Below are 17039 nucleotides of genomic sequence, written 5' to 3' on the forward strand. Positions count from 1 at the left end.
CTAACTCTCTTGCTTGCTATCGCTCCCCCAATGGTCAGTAGCATAGTAGCATAACAGCAGATCACGGACCACTGTCAATCAGATGCTTGCCTTGCCGTCCATCCATCCATCCATCTATCTATCTATCTATGACTCTTGATATCTAACTCTCTTGCTTGCTATCGCTCCCCCAATGGTCAGTAGCATAGTAGCATAACAGCAGATCACGGACCACTGTCACTCAGATGCTTGCCTTGCCGTCCATCCATCCATCCATCTATCTATCTATCTATCAATGACTCTCGATATCTAACTCTCTTGCTTGCTATCGCTCCCCCAATGGTCAGTAGCATAGTAGCATAACAGCAGATCACGGACCACTGTCAATCAGATGCTTGCCTTGCCGTCCATCCATCCATCTATCTATCTATCTATCTATGACTCTTGATATCTAACTCTCTTGCTTGCTATCGCTCCCCCAATGGTCAGTAGCATTGTAGCATAACAGCAGATCACGGACCAATGTCAATCAGATGCTTGCCTTGCCGTCCATCCATCTATCTATCTATCTATCTATCTATCTATGACTCTCGATATCTAACTCTCTTGCTTGCTATCGCTCCCCCAATGGTCAGTAGCATAGTAGCATAACAGCAGATCACGGACCACTGTCAATCAGATGCTTGCCTTGCCGTCCATCCATCCATCCATCTATCTATCAATCTATCAATGACTCTCGATATCTAACTCTCTTACTTGCTATCGCTCCCCCAATGGTCAGTAGCATAGTAGCATAACAGCAGATCACGGACCACTGTCAATCAGATGCTTGCCTTGCCGTCCATCCATCCATCCATCTATCTATCTATCTATCAATGACTCTCGATATCTAACTCTCTTACTTGCTATCGCTCCCCCAATGGTCAGTAGCATAGTAGCATAACAGCAGATCACGGACCACTGTCAATCAGATGCTTGCCTTGCCGTCCATCCATCCATCTATCTATCTATCTATCTATGACTCTTGATATCTAACTCTCTTGCTTGCTATCGCTCCCCCAATGGTCAGTAGCATAGTAGCATAACAGCAGATCACGGACCACTGTCACTCAGATGCTTGCCTTGCCGTCCATCCATCCATCCATCTATCTATCTATCTATCAATGACTCTCGATATCTAACTCTCTTGCTTGCTATCGCTCCCCCAATGGTCAGTAGCATAGTAGCATAACAGCAGATCACGGACCACTGTCAATCAGATGCTTGCCTTGCCGTCCATCCATCCATCTATCTATCTATCTATCTATGACTCTTGATATCTAACTCTCTTAATTGCTATCGCTCCCCCAATGGTCAGTAGCATTGTAGCATAACAGCAGATCACGGACCAATGTCAATCAGATGCTTGCCTTGCCGTCCATCCATCCATCCATCTATCTATCAATCTATCAATGACTCTCGATATCTAACTCTCTTACTTGCTATCGCTCCCCCAATGGTCAGTAGCATAGTAGCATAACAGCAGATCACGGACCACTGTCAATCAGATGCTTGCCTTGCCGTCCATCCATCCATCCATCTATCTATCTATCTATCAATGACTCTCGATATCTAACTCTCTTACTTGCTATCGCTCCCCCAATGGTCAGTAGCATAGTAGCATAACAGCAGATCACGGACCACTGTCAATCAGATGCTTGCCTTGCCGTCCATCCATCCATCCATCTATCTATCTATCTATCAATGACTCTCGATATCTAACTCTCTTGCTTGCTATCGCTCCCCCAATGGTCAGTAGCATAGTAGCATAACAGCAGATCACGGACCACTGTCAATCAGATGCTTGCCTTGCCGTCCATCCATCCATCTATCTATCTATCTATCTATGACTCTTGATATCTAACTCTCTTGCTTGCTATCGCTCCCCCAATGGTCAGTAGCATTGTAGCATAACAGCAGATCACGGACCAATGTCAATCAGATGCTTGCCTTGCCGTCCATCCATCTATCTATCTATCTATCTATCTATCTATCTATCTATCTATCTATCTATCTATCTATCTATCTATCTATCTATCTATGACTCTCGATATCTAACTCTCTTGCTTGCTATCGCTCCCCCAATGGTCAGTAGCATAGTAGCATAACAGCAGATCACGGACCACTGTCAATCAGATGCTTGCCTTGCCGTCCATCCATCCATCCATCTATCTATCAATCTATCAATGACTCTCGATATCTAACTCTCTTACTTGCTATCGCTCCCCCAATGGTCAGTAGCATAGTAGCATAACAGCAGATCACGGACCACTGTCAATCAGATGCTTGCCTTGCCGTCCATCCATCCATCCATCTATCTATCTATCTATCAATGACTCTCGATATCTAACTCTCTTACTTGCTATCGCTCCCCCAATGGTCAGTAGCATAGTAGCATAACAGCAGATCACGGACCACTGTCAATCAGATGCTTGCCTTGCCGTCCATCCATCCATCTATCTATCTATCTATCTATGACTCTTGATATCTAACTCTCTTGCTTGCTATCGCTCCCCCAATGGTCAGTAGCATAGTAGCATAACAGCAGATCACGGACCACTGTCACTCAGATGCTTGCCTTGCCGTCCATCCATCCATCCATCTATCTATCTATCTATCAATGACTCTCGATATCTAACTCTCTTGCTTGCTATCGCTCCCCCAATGGTCAGTAGCATAGTAGCATAACAGCAGATCACGGACCACTGTCAATCAGATGCTTGCCTTGCCGTCCATCCATCCATCTATCTATCTATCTATCTATGACTCTTGATATCTAACTCTCTTAATTGCTATCGCTCCCCCAATGGTCAGTAGCATTGTAGCATAACAGCAGATCACGGACCAATGTCAATCAGATGCTTGCCTTGCCGTCCATCCATCCATCCATCTATCTATCAATCTATCAATGACTCTCGATATCTAACTCTCTTACTTGCTATCGCTCCCCCAATGGTCAGTAGCATAGTAGCATAACAGCAGATCACGGACCACTGTCAATCAGATGCTTGCCTTGCCGTCCATCCATCCATCTATCTATCTATCTATCTATGACTCTTGATATCTAACTCTCTTGCTTGCTATCGCTCCCCCAATGGTCAGTAGCATAGTAGCATAACAGCAGATCACGGACCACTGTCACTCAGATGCTTGCCTTGCCGTCCATCCATCCATCCATCTATCTATCTATCTATCAATGACTCTTGATATCTAACTCTCTTGCTTGCTATCGCTCCCCCAATGGTCAGTAGCATAGTAGCATAACAGCAGATCACGGACCACTGTCACTCAGATGCTTGCCTTGCCGTCCATCCATCCATCCATCTATCTATCTATCTATCAATGACTCTCGATATCTAACTCTCTTGCTTGCTATCGCTCCCCCAATGGTCAGTAGCATAGTAGCATAACAGCAGATCACGGACCACTGTCAATCAGATGCTTGCCTTGCCGTCCATCCATCCATCTATCTATCTATCTATCTATGACTCTTGATATCTAACTCTCTTAATTGCTATCGCTCCCCCAATGGTCAGTAGCATTGTAGCATAACAGCAGATCACGGACCAATGTCAATCAGATGCTTGCCTTGCCGTCCATCCATCCATCCATCTATCTATCAATCTATCAATGACTCTCGATATCTAACTCTCTTACTTGCTATCGCTCCCCCAATGGTCAGTAGCATAGTAGCATAACAGCAGATCACGGACCACTGTCAATCAGATGCTTGCCTTGCCGTCCATCCATCCATCCATCTATCTATCTATCTATCTATCAATGACTCTCGATATCTAACTCTCTTACTTGCTATCGCTCCCCCAATGGTCAGTAGCATAGTAGCATAACAGCAGATCACGGACCACTGTCAATCAGATGCTTGCCTTGCCGTCCATCCATCCATCTATCTATCTATCTATCTATGACTCTTGATATCTAACTCTCTTGCTTGCTATCGCTCCCCCAATGGTCAGTAGCATAGTAGCATAACAGCAGATCACGGACCACTGTCACTCAGATGCTTGCCTTGCCGTCCATCCATCCATCCATCTATCTATCTATCTATCAATGACTCTCGATATCTAACTCTCTTGCTTGCTATCGCTCCCCCAATGGTCAGTAGCATAGTAGCATAACAGCAGATCACGGACCACTGTCAATCAGATGCTTGCCTTGCCGTCCATCCATCCATCTATCTATCTATCTATCTATGACTCTTGATATCTAACTCTCTTGCTTGCTATCGCTCCCCCAATGGTCAGTAGCATTGTAGCATAACAGCAGATCACGGACCAATGTCAATCAGATGCTTGCCTTGCCGTCCATCCATCTATCTATCTATCTATCTATCTATCTATCTATCTATCTATCTATGACTCTCGATATCTAACTCTCTTGCTTGCTATCGCTCCCCCAATGGTCAGTAGCATAGTAGCATAACAGCAGATCACGGACCACTGTCAATCAGATGCTTGCCTTGCCGTCCATCCATCCATCCATCTATCTATCAATCTATCAATGACTCTCGATATCTAACTCTCTTACTTGCTATCGCTCCCCCAATGGTCAGTAGCATAGTAGCATAACAGCAGATCACGGACCACTGTCAATCAGATGCTTGCCTTGCCGTCCATCCATCCATCCATCTATCTATCTATCTATCAATGACTCTCGATATCTAACTCTCTTACTTGCTATCGCTCCCCCAATGGTCAGTAGCATAGTAGCATAACAGCAGATCACGGACCACTGTCAATCAGATGCTTGCCTTGCCGTCCATCCATCCATCTATCTATCTATCTATCTATGACTCTTGATATCTAACTCTCTTGCTTGCTATCGCTCCCCCAATGGTCAGTAGCATAGTAGCATAACAGCAGATCACGGACCACTGTCACTCAGATGCTTGCCTTGCCGTCCATCCATCCATCCATCTATCTATCTATCTATCAATGACTCTCGATATCTAACTCTCTTGCTTGCTATCGCTCCCCCAATGGTCAGTAGCATAGTAGCATAACAGCAGATCACGGACCACTGTCAATCAGATGCTTGCCTTGCCGTCCATCCATCCATCTATCTATCTATCTATTTATGACTCTTGATATCTAACTCTCTTAATTGCTATCGCTCCCCCAATGGTCAGTAGCATTGTAGCATAACAGCAGATCACGGACCAATGTCAATCAGATGCTTGCCTTGCCGTCCATCCATCCATCCATCTATCTATCAATCTATCAATGACTCTCGATATCTAACTCTCTTACTTGCTATCGCTCCCCCAATGGTCAGTAGCATAGTAGCATAACAGCAGATCACGGACCACTGTCAATCAGATGCTTGCCTTGCCGTCCATCCATCCATCCATCTATCTATCTATCTATCAATGACTCTCGATATCTAACTCTCTTACTTGCTATCGCTCCCCCAATGGTCAGTAGCATAGTAGCATAACAGCAGATCACGGACCACTGTCAATCAGATGCTTGCCTTGCCGTCCATCCATCCATCTATCTATCTATCTATCTATGACTCTTGATATCTAACTCTCTTGCTTGCTATCGCTCCCCCAATGGTCAGTAGCATAGTAGCATAACAGCAGATCACGGACCACTGTCACTCAGATGCTTGCCTTGCCGTCCATCCATCCATCCATCTATCTATCTATCTATCAATGACTCTCGATATCTAACTCGCTTGCTTGCTATCGCTCCCCCAATGGTCAGTAGCATAGTAGCATAACAGCAGATCACGGACCACTGTCAATCAGATGCTTGCCTTGCCGTCCATCCATCCATCTATCTATCTATCTATCTATGACTCTTGATATCTAACTCTCTTGCTTGCTATCGCTCCCCCAATGGTCAGTAGCATTGTAGCATAACAGCAGATCACGGACCAATGTCAATCAGATGCTTGCCTTGCCGTCCATCCATCTATCTATCTATCTATCTATCTATCTATCTATCTATCTATCTATCTATCTATCTATCTATCTATCTATGACTCTCGATATCTAACTCTCTTGCTTGCTATCGCTCCCCCAATGGTCAGTAGCATAGTAGCATAACAGCAGATCACGGACCACTGTCAATCAGATGCTTGCCTTGCCGTCCATCCATCCATCCATCTATCTATCAATCTATCAATGACTCTCGATATCTAACTCTCTTACTTGCTATCGCTCCCCCAATGGTCAGTAGCATAGTAGCATAACAGCAGATCACGGACCACTGTCAATCAGATGCTTGCCTTGCCGTCCATCCATCCATCCATCTATCTATCTATCTATCAATGACTCTCGATATCTAACTCTCTTACTTGCTATCGCTCCCCCAATGGTCAGTAGCATAGTAGCATAACAGCAGATCACGGACCACTGTCAATCAGATGCTTGCCTTGCCGTCCATCCATCCATCTATCTATCTATCTATCTATGACTCTTGATATCTAACTCTCTTGCTTGCTATCGCTCCCCCAATGGTCAGTAGCATAGTAGCATAACAGCAGATCACGGACCACTGTCACTCAGATGCTTGCCTTGCCGTCCATCCATCCATCCATCTATCTATCTATCTATCAATGACTCTCGATATCTAACTCTCTTGCTTGCTATCGCTCCCCCAATGGTCAGTAGCATAGTAGCATAACAGCAGATCACGGACCACTGTCAATCAGATGCTTGCCTTGCCGTCCATCCATCCATCTATCTATCTATCTATCTATGACTCTTGATATCTAACTCTCTTGCTTGCTATCGCCCCCCCAATGGTCAGTAGCATAGTAGCATAACAGCAGATCACGGACCACTGTCAATCAGATGCTTGCCTTGCCGTCCATCCATCCATCTATCTATCTATCTATCTATCTATGACTCTCGATATCTAACTCTCTTGCTTGCTATCGCTCCCCCAATGGTCAGTAGCATAGTAGCATAACAGCAGATCACGGACCACTGTCAATCAGATGCTTGCCTTGCCGTCCATCCATCCATCTATCTATCTATCTATCTATGACTCTCGATATCTAACTCTCTTGCTTGCTATCGCTCCCCCAATGGTCAGTAGCATAGTAGCATAACAGCAGATCACGGACCACTGTCAATCAGATGCTTGCCTTGCCGTCCATCCATCCATCCATCTATCTATCAATCTATCAATGACTCTCGATATCTAACTCTCTTACTTGCTATCGCTCCCCCAATGGTCAGTAGCATAGTAGCATAACAGCAGATCACGGACCACTGTCAATCAGATGCTTGCCTTGCCGTCCATCCATCCATCCATCTATCTATCTATCTATCAATGACTCTCGATATCTAACTCTCTTGCTTGCTATCGCTCCCCCAATGGTCAGTAGCATAGTAGCATAACAGCAGATCACGGACCACTGTCACTCAGATGCTTGCCTTGCCGTCCATCCATCCATCCATCTATCTATCTATCTATCAATGACTCTCGATATCTAACTCTCTTGCTTGCTATCGCTCCCCCAATGGTCAGTAGCATAGTAGCATAACAGCAGATCACGGACCACTGTCAATCAGATGCTTGCCTTGCCGTCCATCCATCCATCTATCTATCTATCTATCTATGACTCTTGATATCTAACTCTCTTGCTTGCTATCGCTCCCCCAATGGTCAGTAGCATTGTAGCATAACAGCAGATCACGGACCAATGTCAATCAGATGCTTGCCTTGCCGTCCATCCATCCATCTATCTATCTATCTATCTATGACTCTCGATATCTAACTCTCTTGCTTGCTATCGCTCCCCCAATGGTCAGTAGCATAGTAGCATAACAGCAGATCACGGACCACTGTCAATCAGATGCTTGCCTTGCCGTCCATCCATCCATCTATCTATCTATCTATCTATGACTCTTGATATCTAACTCTCTTGCTTGCTATCGCCCCCCCAATGGTCAGTAGCATAGTAGCATAACAGCAGATCACGGACCACTGTCAATCAGATGCTTGCCTTGCCGTCCATCCATCCATCTATCTATCTATCTATCTATCTATGACTCTCGATATCTAACTCTCTTGCTTGCTATCGCTCCCCCAATGGTCAGTAGCATAGTAGCATAACAGCAGATCACGGACCACTGTCAATCAGATGCTTGCCTTGCCGTCCATCCATCCATCTATCTATCTATCTATCTATGACTCTTGATATCTAACTCTCTTGCTTGCTATCGCCCCCCCAATGGTCAGTAGCATAGTAGCATAACAGCAGATCACGGACCACTGTCAATCAGATGCTTGCCTTGCCGTCCATCCATCCATCTATCTATCTATCTATCTATCTATGACTCTCGATATCTAACTCTCTTGCTTGCTATCGCTCCCCCAATGGTCAGTAGCATAGTAGCAAAACAGCAGATCATGGACCACTGTCAATCAGATGCTTGCCTTGCCGTCCATCCATCCATCTATCTATCTATCTATCTATGACTCTCGATATCTAACTCTCTTGCTTGCTATCACTCCCCCAATGGTCAGTAGCATAGTAGCATAACAGCAGATCACGGACCACTGTCAATCAGATGCTTGCCTTGCCGTCCATCCATCCATCCATCTATCTATCTATCTATCAATGACTCTCGATATCTAACTCTCTTACTTGGTTTCGCTCACCCAATGGTCAGTAGCATAGTAGCATAACAGCAGATCACGGACCACTGTCAATCAGATGCTTGCCTTGCCGTCCATCCATCCATCTATCTATCTATCTATCTATGACTCTCGATATCTAACTCTCTTGCTTGCTATCGCTCCCCCAATGGTCACGTATGTTGCATTCAACAACAAAGAAAATCGTGTGCTGGAAATGATTTTTGGCAACTGTGAAGGAACTGCACGACTGCAGCAACCACAACACCTCTGTCTGTCTCTGTGGTGCAATCGGTCAGCGTGTTTGGCTGTTAACCAAAAAGATGGTGGTTTGAATCCACCCAGGGACGGCCCACTTTTCCCCCCCCCCCTTGTTATTGTTTCTACTTCTGGCGGACAGCTTGCCAGACTGTGGCTACAGTAACCTTAAGCTGCTTGCTGTGGACGGCCATCTTGCAAAAATGTATTGAGCGTTTAGAAACTTCCTTTCCATTGCCTAGGCCAACATAAACCAAGGCACTGCTGGGAGTCGAACCCAGGGTTTCCTGTTTACAAGACAGGCGCTTTGACCAACTAAGCCACGGTGCCAGGACTCTCCCATTCCCCAGTGCCTACACTCAGGTGTAAGGCAAAAAACAAAACAAAACAAAACAAAACAAAACAAAACAAAACAAAACAAAACAAAACAAAACAAAACAAAACAAAACAAAACAAAACAAAACAAAACAAAACAAAACAAAATCTGGATGCAGGCTGCAACAAAGGAAGCACACAGAGGTGAAAACGTAAGGTTGACGGGAGCAACAAGCTCCCTGTTGCGACTGTCCAGGGGCGGCAATGGGAATTGGACGTTGGCCGTAGCGCGTGTCCTTTGGGTTCTGGTTCTTCTTTACAAACCGGCGTCTGTCCAGTTGGCTTTCCGGTTCATTACGTCCTCTGATGGCTTTACGATAAGCCTATCTTGCTAAAACTGATGGTCGACAAAGCATTAGCACAAGCTTCGCAAGGAGCACACAAAGCCCGCCTAAGGCACTGCTGGGAGTCAAACCCAGGGTTTCCTGTTTACAAGACAGATGCTTTGACCAACTAAGCCACGGTGCCAGGACACTCCCATTCCCCAGTGCCTACACTCAGGCGTAAGGCAAAAAACAAAACAAAACAAAACAAAACAAAACAAAACAAAACAAAATCTGGATGCAGACAGCAACAAAGGAAGCACACAGAGGTGAAAACGTAAGGTTGACGGGAGCAACAAGCTCCCTGTTGCGACTGTCCAGGGGCGGCAATGGGAATTGGACGTTGGCCGTAGCGCGTGTCCTTTGGGTTCTGGTTCTTCTTTACAAACCGGCGTCTGTCCAGTTGGCTTTCCGGTTCATTACGTCCTCTGATGGCTTTACGATAAGCCTATCTTGCTAAAACTGATGGTCGACAAAGCAGAAGCACAAGCTTCGCAAGGAGCACAGAAAGCCCGCCTAAGGCACCGCTGGGATTTGAACCCAGGACCTCCTGTTTACTAGACAGGCGCTTTAACCAACTAAGCCACGGCGCCAAATCTGCCACTGCTGCTGCTGATAGTAGAATAACAGCAGATCACGGACCGCTGTCAATCAGGTTCTTGCCTTGCCGTCCATCCATCCATCCATCTATCTATGACTCTCAATATCTAACTCTCTTGCTTGCTATCGCTCCCCCAATGGTCAGTAGCATAGTAGCATAACAGCAGATCACGGACCACTGTCAATCAGGTGCTTGCCTTGCCGTCCATCCATCCATCTGTCTATCTATCTATCTATGACTCTTGACATCTAACTCTCTTGCTTGCTATCGCTCCCCCAATGGTCAGAAGCAAAGTAGCATAACAGCAGATCACGGACCACTGTCAATCAGATGCTTGCCTTGCCGTCCATCCATCCATCCATCTATCTATCTATCTATCAATGACTCTCGATATCTAACTCTCTTGCTTGCTATCGCTCCCCCAATGGTCAGTAGCATAGTAGCATAACAGCAGATCACGGACCACTGTCAATCAGATGCTTGCCTTGCCGTCCATCCATCCATCTATCTATCTATCTATCTATGACTCTTGATATCTAACTCTCTTGCTTGCTATCGCCCCCCCAATGGTCAGTAGCATAGTAGCATAACAGCAGATCACGGACCACTGTCAATCAGATGCTTGCCTTGCCGTCCATCCATCCATCTATCTATCTATCTATCTATCTATGACTCTCGATATCTAACTCTCTTGCTTGCTATCGCTCCCCCAATGGTCAGTAGCATAGTAGCATAACAGCAGATCACGGACCACTGTCAATCAGATGCTTGCCTTGCCGTCCATCCATCCATCCATCTATCTATCTATCTATCTATGACTCTCGATATCTAACTCTCTTGCTTGCTATCGCTCCCCCAATGGTCACGTATGTTGCATTCAACAACAAAGAAAATCGTGTGCTGGAAATGATTTTTGGCAACTGTGAAGGAACTGCACGACTGCAGCAACCACAACACCTCTGTCTGTCTCTGTGGCGCAATCGGTCAGCGTGTTTGGCTGTTAACCAAAAGGATGGTGTTTTGAATCCACCCAGGGACGGCCCACTTTTCCCCCCGCCCCTTGTTATTGTTTCTACTTCTGGCGGACAGCTTGCCAGACTGTGGCTACAGTAACCTTAAGCTGCTTGCTGTGGACGGCCATCTTGCAAAAATGTATTGAGCGTTTAGAAACTTCCTTTCCATTGCCTAGGCCAACATAAACCAAGGCACTGCTGGGAGTCGAACCCAGGGTTTCCTGTTTACAAGACAGGCGCTTTGACCAACTAAGCCACGGTGCCAGGACTCTCCCATTCTCCAGTACCTACACCCAGGCGTAAGAAACAAAACAACTGCTTGAGGCAGACCCTCACCTGATCACCACATGTGGTTACACTTTAAGAAGGGGTGAGTTTAAGGTCATCGGTAACATCACAAAGGTTGGCAGCATTTTACATGAATATGTAAAGTAAAAAACACACACTACATGTAAATAAGCCATAATACTTGTTTAGTGTATGTAAGCTCGTTCTGTAATCATACATCATCCATACTAGTATTTAATAATTGAATTAACTATACACAACCTACTTGCTCAATTCACTCTTGTTACCGTGTAATTACAGTGCAAGTAAATTGTAATAATTGTAGCGTTGTATATTGGGCCATATTTTACATGTAACTATATATTTCATATTTGTCCAATTAATGTACATTTGTCTTTGTTTTTTTTAGCTGGTACCAAAACATTGGTCTCTGGAACTAAAAGGTCGGAAATTGGAAGAACTATTAATGACAAATGAATGACCGCTGATACAAGTAAATAGTGTTTCCTCAAATCTAAAGTGAGACCTTTTTGAATGAATCTGTAATACATGCCCTATACACTCACCTAAAGGATTATTAGGAACACCTGTTCAATTTCTCATTAATGCAATTATCTAACCAACCAATCACATGGCAGTTGCTTCAATGCATTTAGGGGTGTAGTCCTGGTCAAGACAATCTCCTGAACTCCAAACTGAATGTCTGAATGGGAAAGAAAGGTGATTTAAGCCATTTTGAGTGTGGCATGGTTGTTGGTGCCAGACGGGCCGGTCTGAGTATTTCACAATCTGCTCAGTTACTGGGATTTTCACGCACAACCATTTCTAGGGTTTACAAAGAATGGTGTGAAAAGGGAAAAACATCCAGTATGCGGCAGTCCTGTGGGCGAAAATGCCTTGTTGATGCTAGAGGTCAGAGGAGAATGGGCCGACTGATTCAAGCTGATAGAAGAGCAACTTTGACTGAAATAACCACTCGTTACAACCGAGGTATGCAGCAAAGCATTTGTGAAGCCACAACACGTACAACCTTGAGGCGGATGGGCTACAACAGCAGAAGACCCCACCGGGTACCACTCATCTCCACTACAAATAGGAGAAAGAGGCTACAATTTGCACAAGCTCACCAAAATTGGACAGTTGAAGACTGAAAAAATGTTGCCTGGTCTGATGAGTCTCGATTTCTGTTGAGACATTCAGATGGTAGAGTCAGAATTTGGCGTAAACAGAATGAGAACATGGATCCATCATGCCTTGTTACCACTGTGCAGGCTGGTGGTGGTGGGGGATGTTTTCTTGGCACACTTTATGCCCCTTATTGCCAATTGGGCATCGTTTAAATGCCACGGCCTACCTGAGCATTGTTTCTGACCATGTCCATCCCTTTATGACCACCATGTACCCATCCTCTGATGGCTACTTCCAGCAGGATAATGCACCATGTCACAAAGGTCGAATCATTTCAAATTGGTTTCTTGAACATGACAATGAGTTCACTGTACTAAACTGGCCCCCACAGTTACCAGATCTCAGCCCAATAGAGCATCTTTGGGATGTGGTGGAACGGGAGCTTTGTGCCCTGGATGTGCATCCCACAAATCTCCATCAATTGCAAGATGCTATCCTATCAATATGGGCCAACATTTCTAAAGAATGCTTTCAGCACCTTGTTGAATCAATGCCACGTAGAATTAAGGCAGTTCTGAAGGCAAAAGTGGGTCAAACACCAAGTGAGTACCAAGTGAAATCTATTAAAGTATTGAAGTATCCCAATGTTATAAGTTACACTTCATGTATACATGTGTTTGGAAGTTTATCCAAATATATTCTACCAGTATATTTAGAATGCAACATTTTCGCAGTCTAATATATTCACAGTATACAATACATGCAATATGAGATTGTTGTGTATTTAGCAGTATACTAAATGTATATTATAAGGAGACATATATGTATGCATTTTTATATATTTAGTATAAAATACATGTGTAGATGTTACAGTATATTTGCATATAATTATATATATTAAAAACAAGTTTACATATAATTCTGAATATACTTAAGTTATATTAAGCAATATTTGTATTGTATAATATAGTGTATTTGACCATATTTATGTATCAAGTGACATACTAAAACTGCAATTGATATTTAAAAGTATATTTTCACCATATATTATAAAATGGTATGCACATTTATAAAACATATTAATACATTAAAATACATTTCATATTTCAGAATAATATATATTTTTAAATATTTTATTTTTGTAAGGGTATCTTCCATAAATGCAGTTTTACCAAACAAAGGAAAACCAGGAAAGGTTGGTGGAGGAGATTACGCAGTTTTGGCAGCCCATTCTGAAACCCACTGCAGAATATATTCTGGCAGGAGGTCTGATTAAAATACTGGAAAATCTTCAATCAAAGTCAAGAAATGTGTCAAAAGGCTTCCAGTTTCCTTTCCTGCCATGAGAAGTATGCTGATTTCAGAACCTCTATGAAATAGATTCCTTATTTTTCAAAAAATAAGTAATGGTTATTTTTTTCACTGTTTCCTCAATATATTAATAATAAACTGTTTTATTTTTTTCTGCAAAATAAGTAAAGTTTACTTATTTATTTCTGGAGAAATAAGTAATAGTTACTCATTCCTTATTTCTGTTTCCCTGTTTTTTCACAAAATAAGTAATGGTTATTTCAAAAATCCCTGTTTACAAATGTAAGGACTTATAGCACAACAGCATTACATACAGATAGATAACATACATTAGTTATTATGCTAACAAGTGTCCATTATAAACAATCTATTAACAAATTATTGATTATGTTATTGTTATATGATTATTACAAATTATACATATATTAGACATTTTTATTTAAACATTTTTGCTATACTATGTAGTTTGCATGTTCTCCCCGTGTCCACGTGGGTTTCCTCCCACCGTCCAAAGACATGTGGGTTAGGTTAATTGGCTTCTCTAAATTGCCCTGTATGTGGGTGTGTCTGCGTGTGTGTGTGTGTGTGTGTGTTGCCCAGCGATGGACTGGGGTCCCGTCCTGGGTGTATTCCTGCCTTGTGCCCTTTGCCTGCCGGGATCAGTGCTCGGCGACCTTCGCCAGGATAACTGGTTTCAAAAATGGATGGATAATAGCAGTAATTAACTGGCATGGCAGTTAATGATAATAGATTGATATCGGTGTGCGAATGTCATGTTATTATACCCTTTATTAAATATGTTATTAAATACCTTAAAACATATTATAGCAAAAAAGTTTAAAAATGTCTAATATATTTATAATTTGTAAAATTAATCATATAATAATAACATAACATGTTAATAGATTGTTTATAATGGACACTTAAAATAAAGCATTACCATTATTCTTAATACATGGATACAAGATAATCAACAACATGGGAGGGCTTGAGAATCTGCTATGGCTTTGTTCAAGGAAATTTGGCACTGAATAAATGTTGGCTACGGCAAACATGCGCTGCTGTACAGGCTGACAGAGACACTGTGATGCATTTCTTCAATGAGTGATGCTTACTTAATCTTTATTTCCATTTCCCAGTTTAAGAACACTTATCTCTACAGCATTACTTCAGTAGTTCACGCAGCCCCCTATAGAAGTCAGCGGAAGATGTAGTGATTGAAGTAATGGAGGTATCTTGGCCTGTACACACTTGGCAGAGGGAACGACAGCCTGGCCATGGAACACCTACCCCCAGCTCCATCTTGAGATTAGCGATTGTTCTCTTGATTGTTGACATTGACACAGATACGCCTACCTCCTGGAGGGTATTCTTGATCTGGCCAACTATTGTGAAGGGGTTTTCCTCACCAGGGAAAATATTCTGTCATCCACCACAGTTGTTTTCCGTGGTGTTCCTGGCCTTTTGGTGTTCCTGCGCTCACCAGTACGTTCTTATTAGTGGATTTGGCCCCACCTAATGTTTTTGCTCTCTGATTGGTTTGTTTTGATATCTAAGGCAAAACACCCCAAGAACAAGCAGGATCTAAAGACAGCTGTAGTGCAGGCCTGGCATAGCATCACCAGGGAAGAAACCCAGCATCTGGTGATGTCTATGGGTTCCAGACTTCAGGCAGTCATTGACTGCAAAGGATTTGCAACTGATAGGGAGACATTTTACTCCCTCAATAAACAGGCGGACAAGGAATACTCAGGACCCGATTTAACTGAAATAATACCAAAATAGTTTATTCAGCTACAACTAAGTGCTCTGGAGATGGTCAGTCAGCAAGACACATCTAAGGTTTTTCTAAAGAACATGCTATCATATACAAGATGACTCCCTTTGATTGCTGGGCAACTGGATGACGTCAATGATGTACCCCAAACTTGATCACAGACTTCTCCTTTGTCTTCTGTTTTCTCTATAGCCTTGGATGAAAATGTTTTTCTAAAAATCAGCTACACAGAACTACTGCACCTGTCCTCTGCGGAGCAATACACAAAGCTTAAATTCATACATGGGTTACACAATCTTACTGCAACAATGGTGCAAATATATTTGGCATTCGGACAGGCCACTGTCCCGCATCACAACCAAGTATTGAAACTCACAATTTAATTAATGATTATGTTAGTTTGTCCAAATACTTTTGAGCCCCTAAAATTGGGGGGACCACATAAAAATTGGTTTAATTCCTACACCATTCACCCGATTTGGATGTAACTATCCTCCAATTAAAGATGAAAGTCTACACTTAAAGCACATCTTGATTGTTTCCTTTCCAATCCATTGTGATGGTGTACAGAGCCAAACTGACAATTGGGTCTGTCCAAATATTTATGGACCAGACTGTATACCTGTAAAGAAGGACTGCCATGGCGGGGAACCCAGGTGCGGAGTGAGAGGTGGTCAGAAACAGGCTGTGGTCAATGCCGGCAAACCGTAATGTCCAGGGAAATCCACAAGTCCTGGTCGATAAGACAAGCAGGGGGTCAATGATCAGGCAAACAGGCTGGTAGGGAGAATACGGGAATTGGTGGAGGAACACGTGGAGGTTGTAAACAATCAATAACAAAAGGATACAAGACATAGCAGTGAATTAAAGTCACAGAGGGGTTTATATGTGTAGCAGAGAGGAGCAGAGGACGGCGAAGGAGAGTGCTGGTACAATGGGAGTTCGAGGATGATAGAACAAGTGCACATGGTGCCGAGGAATGTTAAGTGGCTGATTGCTGGGGAATGTGAGGGTTTAGAATTCCGGTGATGCTGACCTCTGCAGGGGAGCTTGTGAATTGCGGGATGTGTGGGATAAAACAGTGACAATACCACTTGTTATTGTGTGTTTGAGTTTACTTGCATGGATTGTCTATTCATGTCAATATAAAAATTCCAAAGCATAACATTTATTCACAACATGCTTTAGTGTTAAATGTTTAATATGGCAGCGCATATAAAGGTGTATACAGCTCTGGAAAAAATTAAGAGACCAGTGCACAATTATCAATTTCTCTGGTTTACTATTTATAGGTATATGTTTTGGTAAAATGAACATTTTTGTTTTATTCTA

The 17039-nt window shown here is 43.2% G+C and overlaps 4 non-coding genes across 4 annotated transcripts; all 4 read right to left on the minus strand.

The window, feature by feature from the left end:
* Nucleotides 1-9147: 9147 nt before the first annotated feature.
* On the minus strand, nucleotides 9148-9221 carry trnat-ugu (transfer RNA threonine (anticodon UGU)). Its single transcript has one exon. It is a non-coding gene; the product is annotated as a tRNA-Thr (tRNA).
* Nucleotides 9222-9660: 439 nt separating this feature from the next.
* Nucleotides 9661-9734, minus strand: trnat-ugu (transfer RNA threonine (anticodon UGU)). Its single transcript has one exon. It is a non-coding gene; the product is annotated as a tRNA-Thr (tRNA).
* Nucleotides 9735-10108: 374 nt separating this feature from the next.
* Nucleotides 10109-10182, minus strand: trnat-agu (transfer RNA threonine (anticodon AGU)). Its single transcript has one exon. It is a non-coding gene; the product is annotated as a tRNA-Thr (tRNA).
* Nucleotides 10183-11393: 1211 nt separating this feature from the next.
* trnat-ugu (transfer RNA threonine (anticodon UGU)) lies at nucleotides 11394-11467 on the minus strand. Its single transcript has one exon. It is a non-coding gene; the product is annotated as a tRNA-Thr (tRNA).
* Between the last annotated feature and the right edge of the window lie 5572 nt (nucleotides 11468-17039).

Source organism: Amia ocellicauda, chromosome 2, assembly GCF_036373705.1.
Source record: "Amia ocellicauda isolate fAmiCal2 chromosome 2, fAmiCal2.hap1, whole genome shotgun sequence".
In the NCBI taxonomy this organism is placed as follows: Eukaryota; Metazoa; Chordata; class Actinopteri; order Amiiformes; family Amiidae; genus Amia; species Amia ocellicauda.